Source organism: Lycium ferocissimum, chromosome 9, assembly GCF_029784015.1.
Source record: "Lycium ferocissimum isolate CSIRO_LF1 chromosome 9, AGI_CSIRO_Lferr_CH_V1, whole genome shotgun sequence".
In the NCBI taxonomy this organism is placed as follows: domain Eukaryota; kingdom Viridiplantae; phylum Streptophyta; class Magnoliopsida; order Solanales; family Solanaceae; genus Lycium; species Lycium ferocissimum.
The window spans coordinates 13004656-13021224 of NC_081350.1; the positions used below are offsets into that span (position 1 = coordinate 13004656).

Below are 16569 nucleotides of genomic sequence, written 5' to 3' on the forward strand. Positions count from 1 at the left end.
CACTTACGTCTCGCACTTTGTTGACTGGATTTGATGATGACATTGATGACGCAAATTTGACACCATCCATTGAATTGTATCTTCTAAATCAAGATGATAATTATAAAAAAGTGGCAGTTTTATCCCCTTGTTTGTGAAGTTTGGACTTTGAGCAGAAACTAGAGAAATTATGGAAAAAGTAAAAGTTCAACAAAGCCCTACTTTTGCGTTCTTGGCAGCTCAATGCTAAACTTATACTCCCTCTTGTCCCAGTGAATGAACGCATAGTTTAAGACGTTAAGTATATTTGCACATTAAATCAGTGGAAGTGGAAGAAAATATTAAGTACTAATAATTTCAAAAGTTAGTTAGAGAAAACATAACATTGAAATTTAAAATTTAAATAGTAAAATGAATCTTAATTCTTGAAAGTTGTGAAATTTGTATATATAGTAGGATTAATAAAAAGGTCTCAAACATTTTGGAACGTCCAAGGTGTCCTGTAAAATAGGACAGGTGGTAACAAAATTACAAAATTAATTTGTGATAGGTTGAGACTGGGAATTGACATGGCAAATGTCCAAATCACCAAATGTTCCTTTTGGGGTATAACCGCTAAATATAAAACATAAAAAATTACTATCTGCTGGCCATGAAGGAACACAACTACAGAGGAAGAAATCAAAAAGGAAGATAGCTAACCGCTGGGGTGCACTAATAGAGGGCCACTAAGTTTTTAAAAATCTGGGGGAAGGGAGGTGGATATGGAAGTCATCCTTCTAATTATCAAATTTGAAAGGGTAAAACTATATATTCAGTAAAATAGTTGCCATTGAAGCAGCTTTAAGGGTTAGGTTGCCAAAAATGCAACAGTTTACAGGAGTCTGATGCACTTTTCTCAAAGAGATAAGAATTTAAAAAAAAAAAAAAAAATCAGGAAACAAATATGATTACAAACTTTCTGTTAGTGCTAGGAGTTAAAAGAGAACTTTTAGTGACAAGTTATTTAACTGAAAAAGAAATAACAGTTATTATTAATAGCAAGACCAGCCTCTTGCAAGATGACTTCAAGCTAGACAATGATGCCTCTACTCTAACCACGTCATAGTCAGTACCACCGTTGATCAAAGCTTTACATGTTAATCCATCTTCCAAGCAAGAGAAAAATTAAAAAGACAATCTTATAGAGAAGAGATTCACACGTGCAGCACACATCACCAGGACCTACTTTGATAAACAAACTGCCATCAATAACACAATTTGTTTACGTCTACAGATGAAAATATAGATGGCAAGTTGGCAACAAAGAGAGGGACTAAGGAGATCAGTGCAGTTTCAGGTGAAACTAACTCAGTCTTATCACTCCCAGGTTCTTAAGAGCTTCCATCATGGCATGAAGAACCATCTTTTTTACCTGTAGTAAGGAAAGCAGATTATCACCTTTACCAAAATTACGTTCAAGCAAACTAAATAGAGGATTTCTGCAAAAGTTTCCACTCCTAAATAAAGTAACTGAAAGATTTAAAAGGCATCATCTAAGCAATATCCACCAAAAAGTGTAGAATAATAAACATCTAATATAAGGGCTTCCAGTGATGAAACTATGTCAAGTTGTCAACTATTTGCACAAACACTTGATCCGGATAAGTTAGCAAAATGAGCTGTTATATTGATGTAATAAGAAAGTATTATCTTATGGGAGGTTGTATTAAGTTGTGTTCTATCCACAAGCAATTATTGAGGAGCATAGAGTACAGTATCCAATCCAGGACGGAGAAATCCAAGGATTTATTAATCGTGCTAAAGACAGAACTTGTTTATCGCTCAAACTGTATGGCAGCATTAAACATTACTTGACTATTGAAAGCCTCTTCATTTCTTTGGTTTCAATGAAGGTATTGTCTTGTCATAAAAATACCAAGGCACAGCTCTTATTTGAACAAAGTGGGAAAAATGCGATTTTTGTGGTATGATAGAAAAAACACTAATATCTTTACCGAAGAAATAGCGGCCTGCGTTTCAGACTATCCGACTCTGGAAGAACTTTCACTATAGCAAACCTTAAGTGTTTAATTAAATATAGAGGTTCGGTGGACTCACTGGGCAGTGAGGACCCATTAGGCGACTTCAAAGACAGATATTGTTGTTGCCAGGCCAGGGAACTTTTGTGGTCTTGCATTATACACATTCCCCTTACGAGATTCAAAAATGTCCCCAGACAGTTAAAACGTATTAGAAGAAAGATGTTCCTCAAGCATAAATAATTAAACTTCCCTTTGAGTTTCAAATATAGCTTACACATAGATGCATGTTATAGTTAGCTATATATGTCTAGAATAATTGAAGAGCCTATAAATAATACTCCCTCTGTCCTGAAATTGATAGCGAGGTCCAGGGAATTAGAGTCAAACATCTAATTCTCGCTGTGAATTCGAACATAATTCCTCAAAACTTTTAAATAAAATTTACATACTTTTTTTTTGAAACTGGTAAATTGTAATAAAATTTACATACTTGAAAGTCGAAACTATATAAAAAGTGGTCCAAGTCAAAACTCTTTTACAACTAAAAACAATTAGAGACGTTTTAAAGACTGTTTTGACTCCCCAAAATAATAATGGTGTTATATGGGAGATGGAGTGATCTACTTAATAAGGAATGAGATGCCGTACAGTGCAAAGAGAATTATGTGTGTTAGGGAACATGGCCATAAAAAAACAAAAGCACATAAACAGCTCTGAGAAACATGAAACAAGAGATGTACCTCTAATTTGTCTTCTTTAGCAACATGACCTTGGGGAAGTTTGCGGCATTCCTCAGTCAAACGAATGCATTCACCAACATTTTCAGGTGAAAAGAAGCAAAGAGCAACATTTATGCACGACTGTCAAGGCAAGAAACAATTTAGAATAACCAAACTAACAAGACTAATACTATTATTTATTTTTTTGATAAAAAAGACCAAAATAATGATCAATATAATTGGTTCACCCAGGCTTATCGAACAACTAGTCTTAACAGACATCTGATGGCCTCATTCTAAACCGTGCCACAATCACCCAAATTACTAATCTGGTTTTGTTGGTATTGGAGAGGTAACTATTGTCCAAAAGAAACACTCTGTTCTAATAGGCAAGCCAGTTAGTTATTCAATAGCCTTTTAGTATGATTGGAAAACCATCTTATATTCAGTTATCGACAACCACCTGCTGACAAGACAGAATTATTAAGTTAAAGCCAAAACTGTCAAATATGATTATTTTAGATTTCACACACTATGAGATATCTTTGAAGAACATTGTGCAAAGTCTCAGCAAATTGCAAAACGTTTATACACTGTCAACTTCTCTAGAATTATGTTTAGAGAAGGTAAGATTACAGAAATAAATCGAACTATGTTACCTGTGACCTCGAGTTTGTGTTCCTTGCTCTTTTTTCAATACCACAGCTCCATTAGCTTCGGTTATACTTATACATGCTCCGAAGTAGCTAACCTTTATTCATGCACTCCCCCATCATGGCTAGAGAGAGAAGCTCCTACTTTTCTCTAGAATCTAGGAAGTTAGAGCGCATGTAGCACGAAGAAGCATTAGCATGGTCAGTCTGAGAACTAGGTGGAGCTGTCAAAGACAGGAACCGGTCAAGGAACCTTGGTTCTCTCTGTCAGGAGAACACACATTGAAAAGAAAAGGTCTTTTCAGCACCTGCTTAGTGGGGTCTTTTTCAAAATGGGTAGGTTCCCTGGAGGCAATCAAAAATTGGGCTGCCGAAGAATGGGAGTAGCAGATGGTATGAAGATTATGCAGCTTGGTGACATGAAATTCCTACTCTCTGCGAAGGAGGAACAAATTACCAAGATTTTTCATGGAGGCAAAAGCTGGTTTGGTGGGTGGAAGAAGATGGGTCTGTTGACCAACAATTTTCTGGCGATGCTATGGTGATAAATTTGGCAGGTTATGCGTTCATCAGTGGTGTGTTGACTAATTCAAGAAGGTTGAGGATCTTCGGGTTTAGTTGATGTTTGTAGTATGCATAATATGTCTAGGGTGAGAATCATGGTTAGGAAGGGGGAAGGGTTCTTGTATCTGCAGTGGTGGATGAAGGGGTAATGGGATATAGAATTTGGATGCACCCAGAACTTCAACCTGAGGTTTTCTCGTCGTAGGAAGGGGAAGACAAGGGGAGAGGAAAAGGGAAAAACAAGTAGGTAGGTATGGGGAGGAAAGCAGGGAACAAGAAGGGTGGATTTAGGTATAGCAGCGGTCCTAATGTAAGATCAAAAGCCTATACCCAATTTTAGTCAAAAGTTGAAGGGGGCTTCATTGAATTACTCTACTTATGATAAAGAGCTTTACGCATTGATTAGGACCTTCGCTAATTGGCTACACTAGCCTAAGGAATTTGTCATTAAGACCGATCATAGTCTTTGAGGTATCATAAGAGTTAAGGTAAGTTCAACAAGAGACATGCTAAGTGGGTTGAGTTTGTAGAGAGTTTTCCATATGTGATCCACTATAAGCAAAGCACGGACAATGTTGTGGCGGGTGCATTTTCTAAGAGGCATGCTTTAACGAATACCTTAACATTTAGGTTAATGGGATTTGAGAGCTTGAAAGAACTATACCCTAGTGATTATGACTTTCACGAGGCCTTTTTTTCAAAAGGTAAGTAGATTAAAGGGCAGCCTGGTGCACTAAGCCCTCGCTATGCGCAGGGTTCAGGGAAGGGCCGGACCACAAAGGTCTGTTGTACGCAGCCTTACCCTGCATTTTTGCAAGAGGCTGTTTCCATGGCTCAAAACCGTGACCTTCTGGTCACATGACAAAGAACTTTACCAGTTACGCCAAGGCTCCACTTCAGAAGGTAAGTAGATTATGTATTAAAAATGTAGAAACTTAGCACCGCTTTGGTGCTAAGATACAAGAGTTAATAATCCTTCTGTACAAAAACAAAAAATAAGGATATCTGCAGTAAAGATCTTATTCTTGTAAAAATTCTATGAAGTCTAACATACTATCTTCATCCAATACATCATGTAGATTACACCAAAAAGCCATAAACATTTGTATTTAAGTTTTTGTACACTACCTTTCTTCCCTTCAAAGCATCTCACATTTCTTTCCTTCCATATATTCCAGCATAAACATATAGGGATGGTGCACCAAATCTTCTTTAATGGTTTACAAATACCCCTGGAGTTCCAACAATTTGGTAACTCTTTGACTGTATGGAATAGCAGCGGTAATCTTGAAAAGCTGGACGAATAATGTCCAAACCTGTCCAGCCACCAAGCAATGCAAAAATAGGTGGCTGCCACTCTCCATTTTTCTGTTACACATGAAACACCCAAGTGTAACAACACTCCTCGTCTTTGTAGATTATTGTGTGTAAGGCATGCATCATGAGCCACCAACCACATGAAACAGTTAATTTTATAAGGGATAGAGCATCAGCTGTTGCTCGAGGTCGTGCCAGAGCTGCTTCAACTGATCCACCTGCAGCTCACGAGGATGATCAGGTTCCGGCCATTCAGACAGGCCTAACTCAGGTTCCTGAGGGCTTCATTGTTACATCCTTGCTGCACGAGACCTTGATTCGTATTATGAGGTTCTTGAGAGTATAGATCAGGTCGAAGTGGTACCCGTGACACCAGCTACATCACACGATGGAGGGGGAGCACAGACCTGAACTGCACATGCATCAGTATGCACCTATGTATCAGACTCAGGGAGTCCAGCCAGCTGCAGTACCACAAACTATGGGTGCCCCACAGCCTATTATTGCACCGCAGCCAGCGGCCAACCTGCTATGTTTTCCGAGGAGCAGAAGAGGTTGTATCTCCCGCATTACAATGGGGATCCATTAGCGGATTCTCAGGAGTTTCTAGATCGTTGTCATGAGATGTTGCACAACTTAGGCCTAGTGAAGTCTAATGGTGTTGACTTCACTGCGTTTCGATTGGGGGATCAGACCGGACAGTGATGGAGGAGATATGCGCAGAGCCCGCCAGCAAGGTCTCTTCCTATCACTTGGGCACATCTCCCACATGTCTTGAGAAGTTCATTCCATCCAGCAGGAGAGATGAGTTGATGGGCCACATAGAGCACTTGCGCTAGGGTGATATGACAGTCACTGAGTATGAGATGAGGTTCACTGAGTTGTCCCGTCATGCTGCTTTCTTGATTTCCACGGAGACAGAGAAGGTGAGAAGGTTCATAGAGGGGCTTACTTATGCTATCGGACTGGATATGGCTCGTTAAGTCAAGTCTGAGGTTTCTTCGCTATTGACATATCGAGAAGGATTGAGTGCATTAGACACTAGGAGAGGGAGGAGCGTGAGGGCAAGAAGCCTTGAAACTCAGGCGGTTTCAGTGGTGCCTCATCTAAAGGCAAGGGTTTTCACAGCAGATGTCCCCTCATATCCAGCAGACCGGTGCAGTCCGCTTCACAGACTTCTTACGATGCTCATTCAGGGTATAGTACCTACAGTGCTCCTTCGGGATAGGCATCTTATATTGCCTCTTTAAGGCAATGGCCTATGGTGGGAATTTTGGTTATCCAGGCCATTTGCAGCAGTCTTAGCCACGTGGAGGTAGTGGCAGGAGTTGCTTGCCTTTGAGTGGCGAGATAGGGCACATCAAGAAGAACAACCCCAGGTTAAATAAAGGTACACCTTAGCAGGGTACTCAGGCAGTTGTTCATACTCCAATAGCTATAGCGGCTACACAGCTAGCTAGGGGTGGTTCCCAAGCTGGTAGGAGACAAGCTAGAGTTGGTGGTCAGATTGGGGAGACCAGGCCCTTTGTTATGCTTTTTCAAGTAAGCCTGAGGCTGATGCATTAGATGTTGTTATCACAGGTATTGTTTCGGTCTGTCACCGGGATGCTTCAGAATTATTTGACCCGGGTTCTGCATATTCTTATGTGTCATCGTGTGTGTCACTTGATGTTCCTGTACATGTATCTACACCTGTCGAGGATTCTAGTATTGTTGATCGAGTTTATCGGTCTTGTGTGGATACTATTCTCAGGTGTCACCCTAGTTGATCTTTTATTGCTCGATGTGGTAGATTTTATGTTGCACATGGATTGGCTATCTTTGTATCATGCGGTCTTGGATTGTCACGCCAAGACTGTTACATTGGCTATGCCGGGTTCCTATAGTAAAGTTGAAGGGGACACCTAGCCACTCCACAGGGAAAGTAATGTCTTTCTTGAAGGCACAGGGGGTGGTAGAGAAGGGGTGCTTGGCTTATTTGGCCTTTATCGAGGATACTGGTGTGGAGACTCCTACTCTTGATTTAGTAACAGTGATGAGAGAGCTCTCAAAGGTGTTATCTACAGATTTACCTTGCATTCCACCTGATCTGACATTGAATTTGGTATTGATTTGGTGTCGGGCACCCAGCCTATATCTGTTCCACAATACAGGATGGCACCTGTGGAGTTGAAGGAGCAATTGCACGACTTGTTGAGCAAGGAGTTCATTAGACCGAGATAGGTTAAATTTGGTTGACAAGTTCTTGGATATTTTTCCATCAAGACAGCTAGTATCTGAAATACCAGATATTAAGGACTTCCAATTGAATCAAATAGTTGATCCTGCTATTTTAGAAGGGAATGGAGTCGATGAGATTATAGGACAACAATTAAAAGATTTCTAAAATCTTGCTGTAAGATGTACTCAGAAGAGGCCAAGAGAGGACAACATTGACTTGCTATGATTGATGTGGCAAAAGAGCAACCTTGCAAATATTGAAGCCTCACAAGACGATCCCCTCCGATGTCTCCAGGAGACAAAATTTATATGAAAGTTTACTATAAGCAGATCTTATAGGAGTTGCTTAATTATGATTATCTGCTTGTCTGTGCATGCAACCAAAAAAGAATTGTTTGTATACAGGGAAAATCAAAAAGGTTACAAAACCCAAAAGAGTTCCGCAAAAATTATGCGAAAAAGAAGTTTGCCCAATTTTTCTTCACATTCCAACACAATTAAAAACACCTAACACCAGTTTTAAACTATACACTTCCTTGGATGCTCACTTAACAACAAAAGATATGCATACCTAAAGCTGTGGAAAAAAAGTGGGAAGAAAACTTAGTTGTTCATCTATGAGAGAGCATTGAAGCATAGTTTACTAGTTAGCACTTAGATTTATTCATTATCTTCAATGTAGCAACTTATTGCTAATACCCAATTTCCCTTATCAAAAGTATCAATTAGTCATCGTCTATAGCTTTTTATTGCTTACTCATCCCCTCTATCTCAAAGACCAAGATCAGATATTTCAGAACTAATAGAGAGTATTTTTACTCTTCCAACTTCTCAGCCATTAGGATTGTTGCTTCTATAATAACAGTCAAACTACAACACAAAATGAAACGGAGAGAGTATAAAAAATCGGGTTTACTTTGGAACATCTTCTATAGCATATAAGTAGCTAGAGTAACCTAGATCCACTTTTCAACTAAACCTAGAATAGCTGACAGCCTATTCACAAGTTGGCACTTCGAAAGGCACCTGTAATATGCTTCGGTCTTTAAGTTGTTTTAGTCACTTTGGCTGCAGAATGTCATATAGTTAAATTCTAAATAAAATGGCAAACGTTTGATCATCCTAAAACTTACCCAATATGTGCTGGTACAAGAAATTTTATCCTTCACAACCACTAAGGATTGAGTAGAAAACAAGTAACTTTTTCTTTTGACAAGACAAGAAAAAATAAAATATAATCACTGTAGCTTCAACTATTGTAATTTTTTTAATTTAAGTTGCAATAGCTCCGACTATTATGTTAAAATTGAATTGACGTACAAAGTTATCTAAAAAGAAAGAATTTAAAAAGTTGAAAAGGGGAGGGAGACCGAGAGAGAGACTGCACCTTCAAATTTCTAACTTGATAAGGGCAGCCTGCCGGTATGAAAACTGCATCCCCTAGTTTTTGAACAAAGGTCCATGGTTCAATTCCTGCGAAACAGAAAATAATTATAATAAAATGTAAGAAGGTAAAAGACAAAGAGTTCCATATGGAAATAGGAAAGTAGGAAACATTCAAGCTATGAGATCCATGCATGAAACACTCACCATATTCTTCCTTAAGCTTACTTTTGTGATCCTTAGTCAAGTAAAATGTTTGATCATGTACAGGGCGAATAACCTCCCATGCAAGACAAAATGGAGTTGGTACATGCAGAAAAACTCTCTGTTGTAAATAATAAGACAAAAAAACAAAGCATGAAGTGTTCCACAGTTATCATTCTTGTATTGAATTATAAAGATCTGGAAAAGACAATGCAAAATATTTTAAACATTAGAAGAAATAGAGTGATATTTATTTTCTTAATAAGCCCAAATCTACCAAAAACATCTTCATGGTAAATTTCACAATAGACCAAAAACAAGCTTCATCGTGTTTGTGGATGTCAAGATCACAAGCAATATTTTCTTTTTGATTGTTTCATTATCTACAACTCTAGAAGATTGTGTCTAGAACTTATCCCCTACTCTGTGCTTGAATAATGAGTTAAAAGGCAAACATGGGAGATTTAACAATATGTTTTATGTCTAGGTTGGAAATGTCTCATATTGGAAAATCTTGTTCAAGATTTAAAAAATGGCACAAAGTGTGACATTATAGGTCCTGGTCTCCTAGGTGAGTAAGTGAAATACTGCGCTGCATATACAAAAAGGAAGCAGTTAACAATGTCATACTAAGGGATCTTTTTTAGGCTTGTAGCATTCCTATCTCCCTTTATCTCAGACTGGAATTGGGAGAATATCATGAGCACTTCAATAGGGGAAACTTAATTTCTTGCCTTCTTGCTGAAACTGCAGATTATCTGGGCTTCTCTTTTATGCCCTGCCACAAACTAGCTTTGGCATGATTTTAGCCTACATTTTATGTATTTCAGGCTCAATCATAAATAACACCATCAAAACCTCATCTATGAAAGAACACCCCCCCCCCCCCAACCCAAGCTTAGTTCAAGTGGCAAAAGTGATGAAAGATGAAGAAGATCAAGAAACCCAAGAAAATCAAGAAACACAAGACTAAAATTCAAGAAAAAGAAAAGTCCAAGAAGCTCAAGTTTGAAGATTATTTCCCATTCTTGTTTCTTGAATCCATTTCTAATTAGGTTTCTTGTTTCTTGATTTATATTATAGTAGGATTTAATTTCCTATCATTAGTAGGATCTCTATCCTAGTTCTAGTAGGATTCTAGTTTTCTTTATTCTTTTCCTTATAGAATAGGGATTTTACTTTCCTTGTTTTTAGCTATTTCCTTTGTAGAGTAGAATAGGGATTTGTAGTCATAAAAGAAGAGACCCTAGGTCTATATAAAGGGTTCTCATGACTTGTAAATATACTATTCACGTTTTTAGCATAAACCTAAATTTTGCAATAGAGTGTTATTTTCTCTATTTCTTGTTCTTTATCCTTGTTTTTGGTTCCAAGCAAGGTGGTGATAGTCTTTATCTTGTTTTCAATAGCGTGTGGTGTTTCTTTATCACGTAATTTGATTTCAAGTGGTGACTTGGGAACTTAGTTGGTTCTTGATCATTCAAGAACGCGTTTCTTGATTAAAATTCGTTCTAGTTCATACCCAGAACCTTAATTTTCTTTCCATCGTTTTGCCCTCAATACTTACTAGATTTAAACGATTCAATAGTTATTTTTATAGTTCAAATCGTCATCTTTCACATAGTTTTTGAATCACTTTAATCCGACGCCTATAACTTGAGATACATCTGTTTCTTGAATCTGCCCATCAAATCGCTTCAAGAACAAGATCCTGGTCGATTGGTTCTTTGTTAATTCGAAGATACCACATCAAAAAGTTGAGGGACTAATGACTCAGGTCACAGGTACAAGCTCCGGGACAAGAACTAAGCCTGGTATTTAAGTGGAGAAGGGTAGAGGGGCGGGCCCATTATCCCCGAGTTCCAAAAGTTGTGGTTGGTCCTACAGGCTGTCTCAGACGGATTTCTCGGCCATCAAAAGAACCTCATTAATGAAAGAAACATTCTAAAATCAATTAATTTTACCCCCATGCCAAGCAAAAAAAAGGACTGAACACACATTCCAAAGTACGAAAGCGTATCAAATTTGATCCATGCCTGTGGTATAGGGCAACAATGAATATGCCTGAATTCCTTGAAGTGCTTCCGGAGATATTCTTCTAACTTCGGAACATCTTGCCTTCTAAAGATGTCCCATACTGCACCTCCGTCTATATCCTCAAACATTTCACTTTTTCCAACCGCTGGGGTTTCTTTGCACTCATCAATTTCATCATTCTTAATCCAACCACTTGCTTCAAAACCACTAGTAAAATTGATTGCACCATTTTTACCAACTTAGCAGCAGTATCTCTCCCTGGTTCCACACAGGAAGCAGATGCATCAATTGATTGATTGTCACAATTTAGTTCACCAATATTGCTTTCTTTTTCTTGTTTGGATATGTAGTTCATGAAGTCTTGAACTTCAGTTAGATCAGGTATCTCACCTAGCAAACACTGGTCCTTGTTCAGCTTAGATGATACTTTGTTTTCACATTTTTGCTCCTCCTCAGCCATTTGTAATTCCTTTTTATCCTGGGCAGCATGCTGTCTTTTCAATTTTTCCATTCTTGAGAGCTGTTCAGGTGTCAGGTTTATTCCTTGCGTATGTGTCAGCACATTCACCTGGAAAATAATTTGATAATAGATAAATTAAAAGATGCAGCCTAAAAATATAATAAGGACAAACATTGTTCACCATTAATATCCTCTGTCTAGAGTACTGCATAGGAGTATCTGAAGGCACTCTTCAAACAGAGATCAAACATCTCTTTTGGGGAGTGCAACAGAATTTATGACCATCCATTATCCAAGTCTCTAGCATATATCCAACCAAAATAGAGAACATAAAGTCACTTCAGTTTATGGGATACATTTCAAGATGTTCATTTTTTTTTATTTTTTTTTATGGGAAAGCAGTTTTTCCAACTTTACTTGTTTTACCATTAGCTTGAATAAAGTCAAAGTTATAGAGTCCCTTGCAATAACTGCAAAGCATGGGTATGTCCACATGTTCAAGAAACTTCTTAACTGGCATAAGCCCAAGTCAATAAGAAGAAAAATATGGCCAAAGAACATAAAATAACCAAGTATACCGAATCAGACATATCAAAATGCAGCTTAGTCACAGAGTCCCCACGCCCCAGTTCCTGGGGAACTCCATAAGCAATATATGTTTTTGGTCCCGTGTCAGGCATCAAAGACCCTGGTGGCAGTTTGGCAGCAAGATTTAGATAGCCACTTTAAGGATGTGTGTACTCCTTAAAGGGCAAGCTGCAAACAAACTCAGCAGAATGACGAGGTAACCGTTGATCGAAAAAATCAGATGAGGGCCAGTCTTTCAACTTCAAAATCTGGGGCCAGCCAGCACTATCATGTCGACCTTCCATGTATCCCTTAAAAAATTGGTGCATGTTAACTTCTACCTGCAGTAATTAAAGAAATAACAAAATGTTTTATATGGGTATCACTTAACAGCAAATAAATTTTACTTAAGAAGGCTAAAAGGGCCAGAAGCTTTTGTGAAACACTGCACTTCACAGGCTCAATTATAGCTCAAGTAACACTGCTACTTGGTCTGAAATTGCTGAGGTTGCTGCTAGCTGTGTACTTCATTAGCGAAAAATACTAAACGCAAATAGATGCTTCCCTTTATGCTACCTCAAATCCCATTTGAGTTGATCTAGTTAATATCCGTAGAGTCATCAACTTAATTCTTCATACCGCGAGCTACGTTAATTATTTTTTAGCACTTTTTAACTAAAGAATTGAGCGGTTAGTGGTGCCTCTCATGAAGTTTCAAAATGAAAATAAAGTTAATCAAGTCATGCTTAACTGTACTAAGCAATAAATAATGGGATAAAAGTAGTCTATCAATTTACTGGACTCGGAAAAAACTATATTTGAAGAAAGAGTAAGATAATCATGCAGAATAAATAGAATTACCTACTCCATTAAACACCTAATGAATTAAATAGTATTTCATTAGTTCCAAAAAAAAAAAATGAACAAAAAGCAAAACGAATTATCCATCATAAAAGGAAGCACCAACAGTAAATTGCTGCCAGTATGACGACACCAAAATGGATGCTTGAAATTCCCACCCTGGCTCTATAAATTAGAGCCATTAAATTCCTTTGAGCTAAAAATCATAGTGTTAAGGTTACAATCATCGCAATAAAACTTTGTATCATGCATTACGTGCTTAGAATTTGATCTAAGCTGTAAATTGACTTGTATTTCGACTTGCAATCCAGTAATATTGTCATCCAACCAGAGCTGACACAACAGAGATGGAGAGATTCTTCAATAGTGTAATGCAACTAGAGTAGGACAATTTTAACTAAGATGATTTACTGTCTAGCTAAACTTAAAGCAAGGAAAACCATAAATCGATGCCTCAGAAAGTACACTGAAACAGTAAATGGAGATAGTAATAATAACAAGAGGCATAGAGTTACACCTTCCAACCCCAGAATTTTGCTTCATGCATCATTGGCAAGGACTAAACTTACCTCACACCAATCAAGGCAATTGATAGCACTGACATCCAAATGAAGCGGCTGGTTTAAGCTCTTTATCTGGCGACACGCTCGCCACATAACCATGGGCTCCCAGCTCAACCCTGTCGTAGTCTCAAGCACATTGCTGACAATTGCAGGCTCACCTTTCAGCCAATGACACTGGAAATGCTTCAGATCCTCCTGCTGAAGATCTTTAGCTGCTGGACAGTATAAATAATTGCCATCAGAATCTTCACGATATGCTGCTTTACGCCTATTCTGCATATCATTTTCATCCACTGATTTTATACATAAGCATGACCCCTGAGGTATTTCAGGCATGTCGTCCAATTCAAATGGTTTGGAAATATCTTCAGCCAGTGCCAACAACTCAGAGACCGGATATTTTGACTTTGCCAGAAGGCACTTCAGCTCTAAAATTCCGTTAACACAGCCACCAAAATTCTCTGGTGGACACGGAATGCTACCATCTTCATTGGATTCCATTCACCAGCAGGGCGACCAGAATTCTCTGGGTGATGCCCTCCATTATCCCCAGGTTCCATTCCAGATGCAAACTTGGCATCTCCCGCTGAATCATTTTCAACCATCTTCTTGGGGAATCTAGACTTTCTTGAAATTTTGGCTCTGGTATCCAATTCCATATCACCATGCAATAAGCAACCCCATTGTCAATGAATTTCATGATGACTTCTTCTTTACCTCCCTTAAAGTGACCATCTCTAAGCTCCCGGCAACAAGTAAGGCAAAGATCATAGGAACACTTTCTGTGAAAATCAAAAATGGATGTTTTGCAGTTGTTGCTGCACAAAACATTGCTCAATTCAGTTAATTTGAACACCATTCCAAAAGATTGACATGGAAAGAAGAGGTCTTTCATGCTTACCAGTGTATTCGCTCACTACTCCAGCACTTTGCCTTATGAAGCTCTGACTCTAACACGGGTACTCCTGCCCAAATAAACAAAGGAAATTCTAGATACAATAGGAAGTAGGTGAAGATGCATTACGCATTCAGTTTTTCTTGGAGGAAGTTAGTATCTCTCTACCTACTACACGAAACTATGTTTTCTTATCTAGGAAATAGCAAGTATATGTTAAAACATTCTCTATTTAATATTTCAAATCCTTTCAAAATCGACCCTGACCAAATATAGAAGGGCTATTTTACTAATGTTTTCTAGCTGTGAAAAGAGATCACCTAACAGAATCTTAAATTCATACTTACGGTTGCCCAAATGAAAAGAAAATGGCATGTCAAATGAGAAATATATAGAAGTGTTATGATATCCAATCTTTTAAACAAGACAATAGAACCTTGAATCTTAGCTTCAATCTCCATCTCCATCACTTGCTCTGCATTGAATCTTCTCAAAAAAGGCAGAAGCTTTTGCACGATAAAAATAGAATATTGAACCTTTTCTTCTTTGCTAATCTCAAATTTTAAGTTCTTCAAATCCTGCAAGAAAATTTCGAGATAAGAGCGTATTTTATATATAATGTTAACTTGCAAAATGGGACTGTAACTTAATATAAGTGGAGTAGCAAAAGAAAACAACCCTTATTGGCCCGTCCAACCGCAAGCATGCTTTGCAATTACAGTTTTTACGACAAACAGGACAAGACATTGCAAAAGCCTCCTCAACCATCCCAGGGTACCTATTATTAATCATAAAGTGAAAAGGCACTCATGAGAAGAAAAAAAAGAAAACTACATGAATGAAATGATAATTGGTGTTGGAGTTTACAATATTAAGCGAAATAGATTGCAGATATAGAGCTTCAAATTGTTAAAATGCTCATTATGGTTAACGTCCTATTGGTTGTGACATAACAATATCTCATCAAGAGACAAACTTCTCAAATAAAGACACAAGGAGCAGAGTATCCTTTCTTCGCAAGTTCAACTTACAATTAAAAGCTCAGAAAGTTACTCACATAAACAAATACAGCCAATAATATAGTTAGTAAAAGTTTTCAGTACCATGCGGTCATGCAAGGAACACATTATCGCTTTGTTTTACAGTTGGTGCACCTAACAACCCTTCCTTTGTCATTCCTCTGGCATTGATGACACATATTGGACCCAATCTCAATCCCCTGCCATGTTTTTAATTCAAAACCAAGATAATACTCTAGACAGATGAAATAAAAGGGAAATTCACGCTCTATGTCTATTTTTGAAAATATTTATGCCATGTAGCCCATACTTTGAGTTTGTTACCTGATTTAGCTCATATTTGTGTATAAACACTTTTTATACACTATTATACAAGGTTGATACATTATGTATAATGCTCCCCCCCCAACCCCAACTGACCCCTCACAACCCCCCCACCCCAACCCACAACAACAACATACTCAATGAAATCCCACAATATGGGGTCTGGGGAGGGTACCTTACCCCTACCTTGGAAGGTAGGGAGACTGTTTCCGAAAGACCCTCGGCTCAAGAGAAAATATGACGAAAAAGGTCAGATAAGGGCAAGCAGTTCGCAGCAGTATGAAAATGAAACTAGCTAAAGCGAAAAAAGGCATGATAAAGCAGTCAAAAAAAGGTATAATATTCTATATTGGGCTACGTGGTGAAATAATTTTCAAAAGCTGTATATGTTTGAAAAGTTTCATCAATTTTTAAGTCGAAGCATTTAGAGGTTTTTTTACATTCTCATCCTTCCTCTTTCTGTTTCGGGCTTGTGATGCATTATCTTGCAGTATCTCTTTTTCCTTTTCCTCCTGTCCACCACTCTTTGGCATTTTTCGACCTCTCTCTTCTGTGGCTTTTACTTTCAGTTTCAACATTTTCTCTTGTGTTCTTCTTACGTTTACCACCACTTGTATGGCCGTCTTGTTCATCCCAGGCAGCCATTTTCGGAAGATTTTTCACATAACTTCACTCTAGCTCTCTTACTCGGTTTTGATGCACTATCTTCCATAGCTTTTTCTTCCTTATCACTTTCAACATCTTCTCTTGTGTTCTTGCCAAGCTTCTTACTTTGACCCC

At 38.1% G+C, this 16569-nt stretch overlaps 1 pseudogene; it reads right to left on the minus strand.

The window, feature by feature from the left end:
* Positions 1-981: 981 nt before the first annotated feature.
* On the minus strand, positions 982-16367 carry LOC132031585 (lysine-specific demethylase JMJ25-like; annotated as a pseudogene).
* Positions 16368-16569: the final 202 nt, after the last annotated feature.